The 15,436-nt window shown below is 40.5% G+C and overlaps 1 protein-coding gene and 1 non-coding gene across 6 annotated transcripts in view; one reads left to right on the forward strand and one right to left on the reverse strand.

Annotated features, from left to right (window-relative positions):
* The window catches only part of CDKAL1 (CDK5 regulatory subunit associated protein 1 like 1), a 707,644-nt gene that overhangs the window by 416,822 nt on the left and 275,386 nt on the right, over positions 1 to 15,436 (reverse strand). The gene's annotated exons all lie outside the window — the stretch shown is intronic.
* On the forward strand, positions 14,527 to 14,633 carry LOC122220796. The gene has a single exon (XR_006202978.1). It is a non-coding gene; the product is annotated as a U6 spliceosomal RNA (small nuclear RNA).

Here is a 15,436-nt window from a genome sequence, read left to right on the forward strand (position 1 = left end):
ACCTGTACACTTAAAAGCTAGTTAAGATGGTGAAATTTACATTATGTGTATTTACCACAACATAAAAAAGGAAGAAAAACATATACATGATTATGTGGTTTAGAATTTACTTAAGGAACAGGTATATACTTTACTCATTTTACTGAATGTCGTAACATCTCACACAGTGCGTTGTATACAATTAGAGTATCGACATTCAAAGCTATTGTGATTTCGTAATAAACCAGACCAGCTGTCAAGCCAATACCTGGTTACAGAGCCAAAAGCAGGGCTAAGCAAAAAGGTGAGCTGGCATTTACAACTGGATCTTCCGGGAAAGAAATCCCGCACAATATACAATGAGGCAGGGAAAGGGAAGTCAGGAATGGAGAAGTCCCAAGGAGATAATATGGATCTCGCCAAGCCAAAGGATCAACCAGCTCATTCGTCTTCAAGGTCAGGCGGCTGGGAACAGGAAACAGAACCTCCGAGCCTAAGCACTCTAGGCCCAGGAACCACACACAGGATATAAACACAATACAATGTGTACACCATGCCAAATATTACTAGCCAGTAAAAGAAATCAAAGAGCCAGAATATTCATCAAACCATCCATTTTCAATGCACCTGTCTATACATTTTCCATCTGTAGTTCCCAGACCCTGAGGTGTCAAATTTAAAATGCACACACTTGCGAACACCATGGAAGTTTTTTGTGTGTCTCACGTCCATGAAATACAGCCAGACCAACACTAAACCATCCTGCACACCTAAAAAAATGATTAGAGGATTAACACAACAATCTGCACAACCTGAACCACAGAATTCAGCATGTACATGGTGCAAAGAGGTGAACTTGGGGACAGAGAAGCCATGGAGGGCAGAGAGGTGCTTTTGCGGGCAGAGAGAGGACAGAGACGGGGGAGGGGGGAGATATGGGAAAAGCACCCCTCCCCAAAAGCAGCTGGAGAGAAAGTGGAAAATTGGAAACAGCCACAGGGACTAAACTAAAAAGGGAGAAAGGAGAAAGGAGAGGGTTTAAATTCCATTAAGACTGTAAACAAGGGGAGCGTAGAGTCTGCAACTCCACAGCTTGATACCTGGTGGTGCTCTGGTGGGAAGGGCAAATCCCCAGGAAGAGAGAGGGATCCGGACGTTCTCGGGCCACACGGGGAAAAGCAGTTCCACTGCTGGAAGGACATTTGGTAGAGACTGTTGAGGCCACCTGGCCCCAGCAGACCCCAGAAAAATGGCCACATCCACTGGTATTGGAACAAGGTTGTGAAGGGTGAAGCCTGGTGCCAGATGTGTGTTGTGATTTTCCATAATCCCTGAAAAGCTGCTGCTACACTGTCTCACGAACTTTTTCTAGGGTGGGCTGGCACCTGGCCGCAGTCCCGGGACACCGGCAGCAGCAGGGTCCAGCAAGCGTTCCTGGGTGCAGTCGACATTCAACCATTGCTCAGTGAGACCCTCCTGCAGAGGGGCGGAACGGGTCAAAGCCACAGTCCCCCAGAAGTAAGGGGCCGGGGAAAAAAGCCGCATCTGAGACAAAACTTGGGAGAGAGGTACTGCCTGGGGCCTGGTCACGGACAGTGAAAAAGCGGGGAGTGGAGGAAAGCTGAAGACAAAGGACGGGTGCACAACTGTTGATGGGGAGAACAGAGTTCCAATACTAGAGACTGGGTAGCTGGGTGGCGCCATTTTCACCGCTCCCGTGCATGTGCATACGCACCTACAAGCGCCACAACAATCCATCCCGGTAGGCTAGCAGCGCCATCTAGTGGAGAACAGAGCTGTTACACTGAGCCCTGCCCAACTGGGCCAGAGGACCCCATTAGATTGAACAAAAACCAACCATCAACAAGGCATATCATAGTCAAATTCACAAAATACTCAGGCAAGGAGAGAATCATGAAAGCAGCAAGGGAAAAAAGGTCCCTAAAATACAAGGGAAGACAGATCAGGTTTGTAGCAGACCTACCCACAGAAACTTGGCAGGCCAGAAAGGAGTGGCAGGATATATTCAACGTGCTGAATCAGAAAAATATGCAGCCAAGAATTCTTTATCCAGCAAGGCTGTCATTCAAAATAGAAAAAGAGATAAAAAGTTTCCCAAACAAAAATTAAAGGAGTGTGTGACCACTAAACCAGCCCTGCAAGAAATTTTAAGGGGGGACTCTCTGAAGGGAGAAAAGATGAAAATATATATATATATAAATACCAAAAGCAACAAAGATTAGAAAGCACCAGAGAACACCCCAGAAACTCCAACTCTACAAGCATCATAATGGCAATAAACTCATATCGTTCAGTACTCATGCTAAATGTCAATGGACTCAATGCTCCAATCAAAAGACATAGGGTAACAGAATGGATATGAAAACAAGATCCATCTATATGCTGTTTATAAGAGACCCACTTTAGACCTAAAGACACCTTCAGATTGAAAATAAGGGGATGGAGAACCATCTATCATGCTAATGGTCAACAAAACAAAGCCGGAGTAGCCATACTTATATCAGACAATCTAGACTTTAAAATAAAGACTGTATCAAGAGATTCAGAAGGGCATTCTATCATAATTAAGGGGTCTATCCATCAAGAAGACCTAACAATTGTAAACATTTATGCACCAGATGTGGCAGCACCCAAATATATAAATCAATTAATCACAAACATAAAGAAACTCATCGATAGTAATACCATAATAGCAGGATACTTCAACACCCCACTCACAGCAATGGACAGATCATCTAATCAAAAAATCAACAAGGAAACAATGGCTTTGAATGACACACTGGACCAGATGGACTTAACAGATATATTCAGAACATTTCATCCAGAATATACATTCTTCGTCAGTGCACATGGAACATTCTTCAGAATAGATCACATACTGGGACACAAATCAGCCCTAAGTAAGCACAAAAAGACTGAGATCATACCATGCATATTTTCAGACCACAACACTATGAAACTCGAAATCAACCACAAGAAAAAGTTTGGATAGGTAACAAGTACTTGGAGACTGAAGAACATCCTACTATAAAGAATGAATGGGCTAACCAAGCAGTTAAAGAAGAAATTAAAAAGTGTATGGAAGTCAATGAAAATGATAGCACCACAATCCAAAACCTCTGGGACACAGCAAAGGCAGTCATAAGAGTAAAGTATATAGCAATCCAGGCCTTCCTAAAGAAGGAAGAACGATCTCAGATACACAACCTAACCTTACACCTTAAGGAACTGGAAAAATAATGGCAAATGAAACCCAAAACCAACAGAAGACAGGAAATAAAAGATTACAGAAAAAATCAATGCTATCGAAACCAAAAAAAAAAAAACCAAAAAACAAAAAAAAACAATAGAACAGATCAATGAAACCAGAAGCTGGTTCTTTGAAAGAATTAACAAAATTGATAACCCACCAGCCAGTTTGATCAAAAAGAAAAAGCAAAGGACCCAGATAAATAAAATCAAGAATCAAAGAGGAGAGATCACAACCAACACAGCAGAAATAAAAACAACAATAGAATATTAGGAGCAATTATACACCAATAAAATGGGCAATATGGAAGAAATGGAAAAATTCTTAGAAACATACACACTACCAAAACAAATAGGAAGAAACAGAAAATCTGAACAGACCCAGAAACAATAAAGAAATCGAATTAGTAATCAAAAATCTCCCAAAAAACAAGGGTCCAGAGCCAAGATGGCTTTCCAGGGGAATTCTACCAAACATTTAAGGAAGAGTTAACACCTATTTTCTTGAAGGTGTTCTAGAGAATAGAAATGGAAGGAAAACCTCTAAACTCTTTCTGTGAAGCCAGCATTACCTTGATTCCAAAACCAGACAGAGACCCCACTAAAAAGGAGAAAAATAGACCAATTTCCCTGATGAACATGGATGCAAAAATCCTCAACAAGATATTAGCCAACTGGACCCAACAATACATTAAAAAGATTATTCACCACGACCAAGTGGGATTTATACCTGGGATTCAGGGCTGGTTCAATATCTGCAAAACAATTAACGTGATTCATCACATCAATAAAAGAAAGAACCATATGATCCTCTCAAAAGATGCAGAGAAAGCATCTGACAAAATACAGCATCCTTTCTTGATAAAAACCCTCAAGAAAGTAGGGACAGAAGGAGCATACCTGGAGATCATAAAAGCCATATATGAATGACCCTATGCTAATATCATCCTCAATGGGGAAAAACTGAGAGCTTTCCCCCTAAGGTCAGGAACAAGACAGGGATGTCCACTCCTGCCACTGTTATTCAACACAATATTGAAGTCTTAGCCTCTGCAGTCATACAACACAAAGAAATAAAAGGCATCCAAATCGGCCAGGAAGAGGTCAAACTTTCACTCTTCGCAGATGACATGATACTCTATATGGAAAACCCAAAAGATTCCACCAAAAAACTGCTAGCATTGATTCATGAATTCAGCAAAATTTCAGGATATAAAATCAACACACAGAAATCGGTTGCATTCCTATGCACCAACAATGAAGTGACAGAGAAATCAAGGAATCGATCCCATTTACAGTTGCACAAAAAAACATAAAATACCTAGGAATAAATCTCACCAAAGAGGTGAAAAATCTATACACTGAAAACTAAAGAAAGCTGATGAAAGAAACTGAAGAAGACACAAAAAAATGGAAAAAGATTCCATGCTCCTGGATAGGAAGAACAAATATTGTTAAAATGTCAATACTACCCAAAGCAATCTACATATTCAGTGCAATCCCTATCAAAATAATAGCAGCATTCTTCACAGAGCTAAAACAAACAATCCTAAAATTTGTATGGAACCAGAAAAAACCCCAAATAGCCAAAGCGATCTTGAAAAAGAAAACCAAAGCAGGAGGCATCACAATCCCAAACTTCAAGCTATACTACAAAGCTGTAATCAAGACAGTATGGTCCTGGCACAAAAACAGACACTCAGATCAATGGAAAAGAATAGAGAACCCAAAGATGGACCCACAAATGTATGGCCAACTAATCTAATTCAAGAATGAACCTGGACCCACTTGCTTTCACCATACACAAAAATAAACTCAAAATGGATGAAAGACCTAAACATAAGACAGGAAGCCATCAAAATCCTCAAGGAGAAAGCAGGCAAAAACCTCTTTGATCTTGGCTGCAGCAACTGCTTACTCAACACGTCTCTGGAGGCAAGGGAAACAAAAGCGAAAATGAACTACTGGGACCTCATCACAATAAAAAGCTTCTGCACAGCGAAGGAAACAGTCAGCAAAACTAAAAGGCAACCAACAGAATGGGAGAAGATATTTGTAAGTGACATATCAGATAAAGGGTTAGTATCCAAAATCTGTAAAGAACTTATCAAACTCAACACCCAAAAAACAAATAAACCAGTAAAGAAATGGGCAGAAGACATGAATAGACACCTCTCCAAAGAAGACATCCAGATGGTCAAACGACATGTGAAAAAATGCTCAACATCACTCATCATCAGGGAAATACAAATCAAAACCACAATGAGATACTACCTCACACCTGTCAGAATGGCTAACATTAACAACTCAGGCAACAACAGATGTTGGTGAGGATGGGGAGAAAGAGGATCTCTTTTGCATTGTTGGTGGGAATGAAAGCTGGTGCAGCCACTCTGGAAAACAGTATGGAGACAAGACATTAAAAAAAAAAAAAATTAAACCACTCTGTACTGTCATTATTTTAATTAAAAGTAGTCTATCTTAACACTAAAATAGTAGGAGTGTCATGATGAAGGATCACACATTTACCTTCAGGAAAAGTTCACTAGATTTTCCTCCTATCTCTCATTTCACCAGCAACCAGCAAAAATCCAAGCTGGTCTACAAAAAACACTGCTGCAGATCATTCTATGTCATCTATCTAAGTTTCCTTACATTTCTATAATAATCTTTACAACTGAAGACGTACAGATAAAAAATAGCAAGGAAAAAAAAAGGCTTCACTGAATATTATCCTGAGTCAGATGACACACCAACTGATACATATAGAAATATAGTAACAGTAATAATTCCAGATGGATTTTCAGCATGTTCTATTTGTAGCTAGTGGTTTACTCCCTGGGAGACAAAGTCCCACACCCCTACTAGCAACAACTGTTTTCTTAATGAGTTTACCAAAATAGCATGGTGGAAGATGATGACATTCTGTCAACCATAAAGCACACACTTTCCCAAAATGTTTCCTCTATCCCACCTACAATGCTATTTTTAGTTTTATACAACAATGAAACCAGTACAAAAGATCAATGCTGAGCTAGTATCTGCACCATTCAAAGACAGCACCAAAGATACTTACAGTCACCAAATTATACTTGTTAGCAAAGCAAAAATAGCTGGCTGACCATTAAAGGTGGAAGACAGGTACAACGTGACTCTACTACAGACATGAATTAACTTATGAATAGCCAAACTAAAAACAAAATAGGGCCCCTGAAGGCAATTATGTATCTCCTACCACAGTAGACTTTATTTACCCACTGTGTGTATTAATCCTGAATAGCCATATGTGATCACATCAAGGCATGTGTATTTGTAAATAACAAATATATATGACTTATTCTTTCAGGGCACCTGAGTGGCTCAGTCGGCTAAGCATTCTAATCTAGATTTGGGCTCAGGTCTTGATCTCTTGGTCGTAAGTTCAAGCCCTGCATCGGGCTCTGAAGTTGACAGCATGGAGCCTGCTTGGGATTCTCCCTCCCCCCCCCCCTTCCTCTCTCGCATGCACACTCTCTCTCCCAAAATAACGAAGTAAACTTAAATATATATATAGCCAAGTGGATGTATAAAAAACACAAACATACAAGCAAGCATGCGTGAGTGAGTGCACAGACGCATGCACACACACACACAGTTTCCCCATTTCCACCATTAAATGTTCTCAACATCTTGGAGGGTGTTTTTTTTCCTTGGTTGTTTTTGGTTTTTAGTTTGGGTTTTTGACTTTTCGGTACAAATACCCGGCCTCCTTACCAAACATACTGAATCAGAACATGCAAGCACGGAACCAAGGAATCTGTACGTGTAGTATGATTATCATATAACAAAGCTGAAGGCAAATTTACATAATGATATCAGAAACAACATTTTATTTACTTCCTGTGGCTTAATAGTTAACATTTAACTGTTATTAAACTAAGGAACGCTAAAGCTTCACTTCCAAATAATTTTTTTTTAAGTTTATTATTTTTAAGTTTATTTAGAGCACGAGCAGGGGAGGGGTTGAGACAGAGGATCCCAAGCAGGCTCCATGCTGTCGGCGTGGAGCCCAACCTGGGGCTCAGGTCCACGAACTGTGAAATCATGACCTGAGCCAAAGTCGAGAATCAGATGGTTAACCAACTGAGCCACCCAGGCACACTGTTCACTTCCAAATATTCTGAAGGACAATATGTGGGAAGTGATCTGTAGCCAAGACTTACCTCGGGATTAACCTCCTGAAGGCTTCGCAATGAATGTATCAACAACAACCACAACAAGCCCTGAATAACAGACCTCAGAATATATTAAAAAGTAAAGGAATATCAGCAAGCAGAGTTTATTGTTTTTGCTTCCTCAGTGGCTCTGGAGGCTGACGTCTGCCAGGGTGAAATCTCACAGGAAACACTAGCTGAAGTTAATTCTATAACTTATAACAGGTACCACATTTTGGCGCCTAGGATAAGAGGTATTGTTCTAACATGGGTCAAAACATCCTGGGAAAAGAAAAAAAAAATCTTTTATTTCCACTGTGTTGAAACTAGAAAGCTAAATTCAGATAATTGTCTAATCTGTGTGGGAAAATAACTTAAAATTGTTTGGGTCAAATAATGGTGTAATTATATAATGAAGAGAGAGGAGGTGTTTTAAGCCAAAATGGAAAAGTAATGCCTAAGCATTTATGCAATTACCCACCAATTTCAACAAATTCTCCAAATTTGAATATTTCGATTCTAGTTAGCACTAAATTAAGTAAAATTCAATTGTCCATCTCTAGCTTTTAGAGAGTATAAACTAAGGCAGGATCACAACAAAAATCAGTTATTGGAGATAAAATGAGGGAACTAGCAGGTCCTAAAAGGACAGCTAACTGTCCCACCCAAACCTCCGTGGGAGGAAAGCGTCTCCCACTCAGGCCTCTTGCACAATATTTTGGTGCAATTCTCCTTCATACATATTACACCGTATTTCCTTGAAAGACTGGAGGATTCCCTCTCAATTCAGTGACAGCTCCTTTTTTTCTTTATTGGGGCAAGAAGAGGGAGAGATAAAAGCTACCCCTATTAAGTATAGAATTTAATCCTTTTTAAAGAACTATTATGCTGTTTCTCAGAAACATTAGGACACAAAAGGGATGTTACACCTCAGATGGAGGGAATAACGTAAATGTAAGAACTGGAACAGGAACAGTAAAGAATAATAGTTTCAAGATGAATAATATACCAGTTGAGAACTTTCTTCCCAAGAGGCGGGTCACAACCCTAAGGAAGCTGCCCTCCGAAGGAGGCCAAAGTAAGTCATAGGACAACTCTGTCTCCCCAGTAAACCTCGATATATAGGCAAACACCAAGGTATGGAATGTTTTCTTTTTTAAAAAAGAATCAACTGATGCAATACGTACAACGGTTTACCCAAATATTATAGATCAAGCCAGGTGCGTGAATGCCCATAGCTCCCAAACAGTATGAAACAAGTTAACAGGAAAGCTGTTTATTGGTTTTCCCAGAGAAGATTCCTTGCCTACCCTTAAATGTTTTTTTTTTCCTGTTTTTCAGTAGATTGTATAGGATAATTCTTCCTTATATTCCCAAATACCTCCTATCTTATTTTACTTTTTCGAAAACCCCTAGGTTAAATCGGGAAAACGGGTTCATTTTAAGATTCTTTTTTAGAGAAAGACATTCTAATTTGGCTTAATAATACCACTTCTAGGGAGGCTTACTGATTGCTGATAGGAGTGAAAATTGCTTTAACTCTTGTGAAGACAAACCTGCTAACAAGTGTTAAAAGCCTTACTGTATTTTCCCCAAAAACTCTATTTCCAATCTGACAAACATTCATGTTTAAATGCTCAATTTGTATACACCGTATAAAAAAAAAAAATCTTTCCAAGTATGGAGTTCTAAAAATAAAACACTCTTGCGGGCATAGTAATAAATAGTAAGCCAATAGTTACACAATGCTTACTGCATGGAAGGCACTATTTTAAGCACTTTACATATATAAGAGCCCTTTTAATCAACCTCATGAGGTCTGCGTTGTTACTGCCCTTCTTTTACAGATAAAGAAATTGAGACAGAATGTGACTAAGTAATTTATTAAAGGCTACTGAGTGGTGAGACTAGGATTTGAAACTAAGACGCCCCAGACCATGCTGCTTCAAGACAGACTCCAACTGCCAGACTAACGCACAGTGCTTCCACTGGTATCTCCTGACATCCATGACCAAAGGTGAATCCTAAGTCATCTAAATTTCATCATTACAAAAGAAAGATATCAGTAAAAGCAAGTAAAACATATATAACACATGGTAAATTCTCAAATTCTATTGACATTTTTGGATCCTTTAATTGCTGGAAAAACTCAACCACTTTCTTTTTCTCTTATTTGTAAAAAAAAAAAAAAAAAGTCACTTGTCAGCTACAAAAATGTTAACATGAAACAGCCATAAACCCTGCGCAGTCACTAGTCACCAGATGCACACTCCAGCGGAGTATTTACGCCAGGAATAAGATTATCTCTTTCTTGTCTCATTCAACTTGCCACAGGATAGCTGTAGTGTAAAGGTGAGTTTCTAGATAGGATTACCTCTTGATGCTTTTATTTTTTTCCAAGTTTATTTATTTATTTTGAGAGAGAGACAGGAGAGAGAGCATGTGTGTGCAAGCAGGGGAGAGGCAGAGAGAGGGAGAGAGAATCCCAAGCAGGCGTCCCATTGTCAGTGTAGAATCCAACTCAGGGCTCAGTGCCATGAACCATGATATCATGACCTGAGCTGAAATCCAGACGCTTAACTGACTGAGCAACCCAGGCGCCCCGGCCTTTGTTGTTTTTTTTTTGTTTTTTTGTGGGGTTTTTTTGAGAAAATATTTTTATAATATACCAATCTACTCCATTTGTGGTTACAGAATAACTGAAACTCAGAAAATCAAACAGCCTTTGTCACACATCATCAGCCTGATTTGCTTCAAGACATATCTTTTCCCACTGCCATTTCTTGAAGACAGCTTCAAATTAATGACACAGTTACCCAACTAACTCACTACCAAAAAATGCAGGTATAGCGTATCTGTGGGACATATACTCTCACTTTCTCCTTGCATCTATGAAGGAAAAGGAGGCCAAATCGAAGCTCCTGAAGGATCTTTTCAATGCTCAGGAGGAGGGATCTTGTGAGGAAGAATGGTGTTAACTCACATAACACACTCTCACCTCATTTTCAATGTGCACAGACTCCTTGGGAGGTATCCCTGAGACAGGTGGTAGGGGCTCTGGTTTTCAGAGAAGAAGACGGAAGTTGTAAGAATTTACAGGACACAGACTAATTAAGGGCCAGGAAGAGTGTAGGCACCCACCTCTTTTTTACTTACAGTAACGAAGATTCGAGGGGTTGTTTTGGTTTGTTTTATTTTGGAGGGGGAGGCTGTTTGCTTCATCTGCATTATTTTAATGGAGAAATGTATTAGTAATCTGACTAGCTTTACTGAGATAAAACTGACATACAGTACACTGCACGTATTTACAAGATGCACTTTGCAGCACCCGGGTGGCTCAGTCGGTTGAGCTTCCGACTTGGGCTCAGGTCATGATCTCACGGTTCCTGAGTTTGAGCCCTGCATCGGGTTCATTGCTGTCAGCACAGAGCCCGCTTTGGATCCTCTGTCTCTCTCTCTCTCTCTCTCTCTCTCTGCCCCTCCCCTGCACGTGCACGTGCTCTCTCTCCCTGAAAAATAAAATGTGCACCTTGATGACAGTTGATAAATGAATGCATCTGTGAAATTATCAACCCCGAAGGTTTCTTGTGTCCGTTTGTTTTTTTTCCATCCGGTCTGTCACCTCTCCAGCCCAGGAGCCGGAACCCCAACTTTCTCTCACCGTTAGTATTCATGATAAACTAGTTTTGTAGCGTTTTATATAAATAGACTCATAAGGTGTACACTCCTTTATGTCTGACCGCTTTCATCCATACTGTAGAGTGTATCAACAGTGCATTGTTCTTTATTGCTGAGTTCTATTCCATGGATTCCATGTTTTGCCAGCTTGTCCCCATGAGGCCATGGGTCAAAAGTGGGAGATGGAAAGGCTAGACAGGAGAGAAAGGACTGGCTTTTCCTTATCTGCTTCCCATCTGTTGGTGGCACCAGTTTCTAACTCTGATAGAGTTTAACATCAGCACTCTTAACCGAAGAGCCAATACCTTAAACCTCATGGTCTGCTCCAAGTATTTATTATGGCTGCTTCAAGAAAAAGAAACGTAAATGGTACAAAAATTAAGACGGAAGAAATGTGTTGCCTGCTTCCTGTAGCCTAGATAAAGATAAGCTTAGGCTGAAAGCAAGGAGGGGAGAAACAGATCTTTGATATGAGAGGCCCTCTCCACCTCTATAACCCAAAAAAGCTCAAAGTTCAGTAATGTGGACTCCAGTACGGTTCAGACACAAACCAACCAATTAACCAACCAACCAACCAACCAACCAACCAACCAACCAACCAAAAAGCCATGCTAGTGGAAACAGAGCTAAAGCTTGCGAAAACAGAGGCTGTGAAGTGAGAAATTTCCCAGGAGAGCAGAATGGAGCCTGGAAGACACCTGACCTACCCCCACAAGGGTCCTTTCCCAAGCACCTCCCTCTAACAGGCATACCCATGCCTAACAGAGATGACAATACACTTCCTTGTGAAAGTGCAATTAAGGTGCAGCACAAAGACAGGGAACAAGCAGAGGCCAAGACAGGGCAGGAGCAGGCTCTGACAGGCTCAGAGACAATGACCAGGCAGGGTCTCTGCTACTACGATTACTGCAAATGGAACTGACCATAAACCAACTAGTAGCCCACTTAGTTTTAAGGGAGTTGATTTGCCAAAGAACCACAAAAAAAAACGCTAAACGTCTAAGTCAATGGCTCTTAAACTAGAAAGCGCACTTGATGCTTTGGGAGGTAGTGTTGAAGGACATACCACTGGAGCCCCTGTTCTGAGTCATTAGGTCTGGGGTGACAGCCCATTATTTGCTATGTGGCTGGTCCCGACCACACTGAGAACCACAGATCTGAGGCAACCTGAGGTCCCTCCCTCCCAATTCCCCACAAGAGGTGAGAGAGTTAGTGCAGTTGCAGTTTCCAATGGTCGTTCAGTCCTTCTCAAAGGCCACCCCTGAGAGGCCATGGGAGACCAGGGAAAAGGAGACACTCTCAGAGATAAAAATCACTAAGAAATTAACCTTCTCCCAGTACAGGGGCACCCAACTCTCCTGGACTAGGAAAGAGTGATCACTGATCCTTGTGTGTACTTTTCCAGGATCCTCCTTTAAACATGGGAACGTCTACTGCAATCTCCCTGGTCTGGCTTGAGCACTACGGATAGACATGTTATTCTGCAGCCACAGGGGGCAAGACCATGAGATGCTCCCTCAGATTTGAGAAAGAAGACAATACATCACTAAAGATCCTGCTGTTGGAACTAGATGAGACCTGGAAAAGTCCTTTTTTGGGGAGGCAGTGAGAGCGTTTCATCTAAGGGCAAATTTTCATTAGGAACACGCGTAAGAGGAAAAATGTATATGGCTATTTGGGAGTGGAAAGGGTGAACGACAGGACACGCTGGTATACCCCGCCCTGGACTTGGTCCCATTCCATGTCCTAAAAGAATACTGGTTTTGTTCAAGAATGGACCCCTCCCTCCTGTCATCCTCCTTTCTCAGGTCAAGGTGAACTCACTGTGTCTTCAATTCTAGAGTATTCTAGGGCATGATTAATCAAAGGGAAGTAATTCCTTTCCTCCTCTCATAAACGGTTAGCCCAGGAACTCAGACCTAAGCCAATTGGTGCACGGCTTTCTCAAGGAACCAAGAATTAGTTCATACTTGTACAAGGATAAAATTCAACGAAATGCACTGAGAGTTTGGGGGAAATAGTCTCTTAAAATATTACCCCTTCCTTTTACAGATTATGAACTAAAGACCATTTGACCCCTAAGGTTAAAGCCAAAGGAAGACAGAGTCAAAGAAATCACAGAAAAATGCAGACAACACCACTGGATTAAGGTGTATCTCCTACTCTGAGTTCTACAAGTCACTGTATCTCATTATCATTAGGATTTCTATGATCTACAGTCGAAATGTATGGATCCACATAACGAATAGGGCCACCAAACCCATTAAGAGCTTCAAAGAACCAATTAAATAGTGTTTGTTGCCATGACAATTTGTATCTTCCTTAATCTGAATAATTTTCTATGCATTTGCATTCTCTCTAGGTGCTAACTGTGAGAAATGCCTTGTGCTGGGAGATTTTGAGGTTCACAAGATGGACAGTCCTTTCCTTCGAACTAGAAGAGAATTCTAGGGTTAGGACATTATAGAAACTCTATGAGACTGTTGGGGGAATTTCCTGGGTTTCTGAAGTTTGAGTGTTGCTAAGTAAGACTCCAGAATCATACACACACCCCACACCCCCTCAACAAGTACATCCTTCTAGTTCAAGCCTAACATTTTACAAACAAGAAATGGAGGGGCACCTGGGTGGCTCAGTCAGCTAAGCATCCAACTCTTGATCTCAGCTCAGGTCATGATCTCCCAGTTTGTGGGATCAAACCCTGCATTGGACTCTGTGATGACAGTGCAGAGCCTGTTTTGGATTCTTTCTCCCTCCCCCTCTCTCTGGCCCCTCCCCTGCTCGCTCTCTCTTTTAAAACAAACTTTAAAAATTTTTTTAATTAAAAAAAAAAAAAATGAGTAAAAAATGGAGACCGAATGATTCAGCTAATTGACTTGAAGAAGCAAAAACCAGGTTTTCTAAAATGTAATCTAATACTTCAGTACTGGTTGTTCTCAACCTCTTCTCCTGCCCAAAGACAGTGCTGAGATTTGCCCCAGTCATACCCACAAAGTGATCCTGAATGAAAGGAGATGAAAGAAGAGGTGGGGTGTCAGAGCATCACTCCATTTGGGAGGGGCAACTTCTTTTATTGCAGTCTTACTATGTTAGAGTTATATGCAATTTTCTTTGGTTTGTTTTGGATTTTTTAATGTTTATTTATTTATTTTGAAAGGGGGGAAGGGCAGAGAGAGAGAGAGAATGATTGATTGATTGAAAGAGACAGAATCCCAAGCAGGCTCTGCATTGTCAGAGCAGAGCCCGATGTGGGGGCCCAAACTCACAAACTATGAGACCATGACCTGAGCCAAAGTCAAGAGTCAGATACTTAACTGACTGAGCCATCCAGCTGCCCCAGTTTTGGATTTTTAAATTTGGTCCCAAAATACAGGACTCTAAAATTCATTTTTTTAAAAAAATCCTTGCACTCACTTCAGTAGCACATATACTAAAATTGGAACGATACAGAGAAGATTAACATGTCCCCTGCCCACAGATGACACACAAATTCGTGAAGTGTTCCATATTTTAAAAAGGAGGGAAGGAGGGAGGGAGGGAGGGAGGGAGGGAAGGAGGGAAGGAAGGAAGGAAGGAAGGAAGGAAGGAAGGAAGGAAGGAAACTCCTTTATGACACAAATCCTCTGCCTTAAGAAATAAAATAGAATGAAGAGAATCTTGAATAGTAGCTCATATTATCGTGCTCAACTTCATATAATTTTAAAGTGTTATGGGGATCTAGGACAAAACATAATATTGGACTTCTGTCACTGGGTTTATTTATTTGAAGGAAGTGAAAACGAGTCATATTTCTACTATATTTTTGCTAGTCATCATTCTAAAGTTAGATGAAAAAAATTCAAGTTATGATAATGTCGTTGATTGATAATAATCCATTTTAAAATAGACCAGAAACCTATTTTAAAAATCTATTTACATAAAGAAATCCATTATCATATTCACACTGAAAATAGTCTCTCCAAGTACTGAAAGGCACACAGTAGATTCTGTTGGCCTACAAGCCAAATCTCTTCTGTACAGATAAGAAATCAAAATTATTAATGCCAATCTGCTACCATACTCAGTACAGAACTGAAGGCTACTTTTTGTGTTTTGACATCTCGATCTTCTGAGCCTGAGAACGAATACTGTTTATCAAGACACTTGAACACAAGACTCTACCTAATGATGGTTACCTATTTGGTGTTAACACATGTAACTAAACTTGAAGGATAACTCCTTGCGTTTCATCAACCCACAGAAGTTTCAGTGGAATGAGAAAACAAGTGGATAGACCTAATATAATTAATATCTATACTACACTACTCATTGTATTA

Source organism: Panthera leo, chromosome B2 (genome assembly GCF_018350215.1).
Source record: "Panthera leo isolate Ple1 chromosome B2, P.leo_Ple1_pat1.1, whole genome shotgun sequence".
Classification (NCBI taxonomy): Eukaryota; Metazoa; Chordata; class Mammalia; order Carnivora; family Felidae; genus Panthera; species Panthera leo.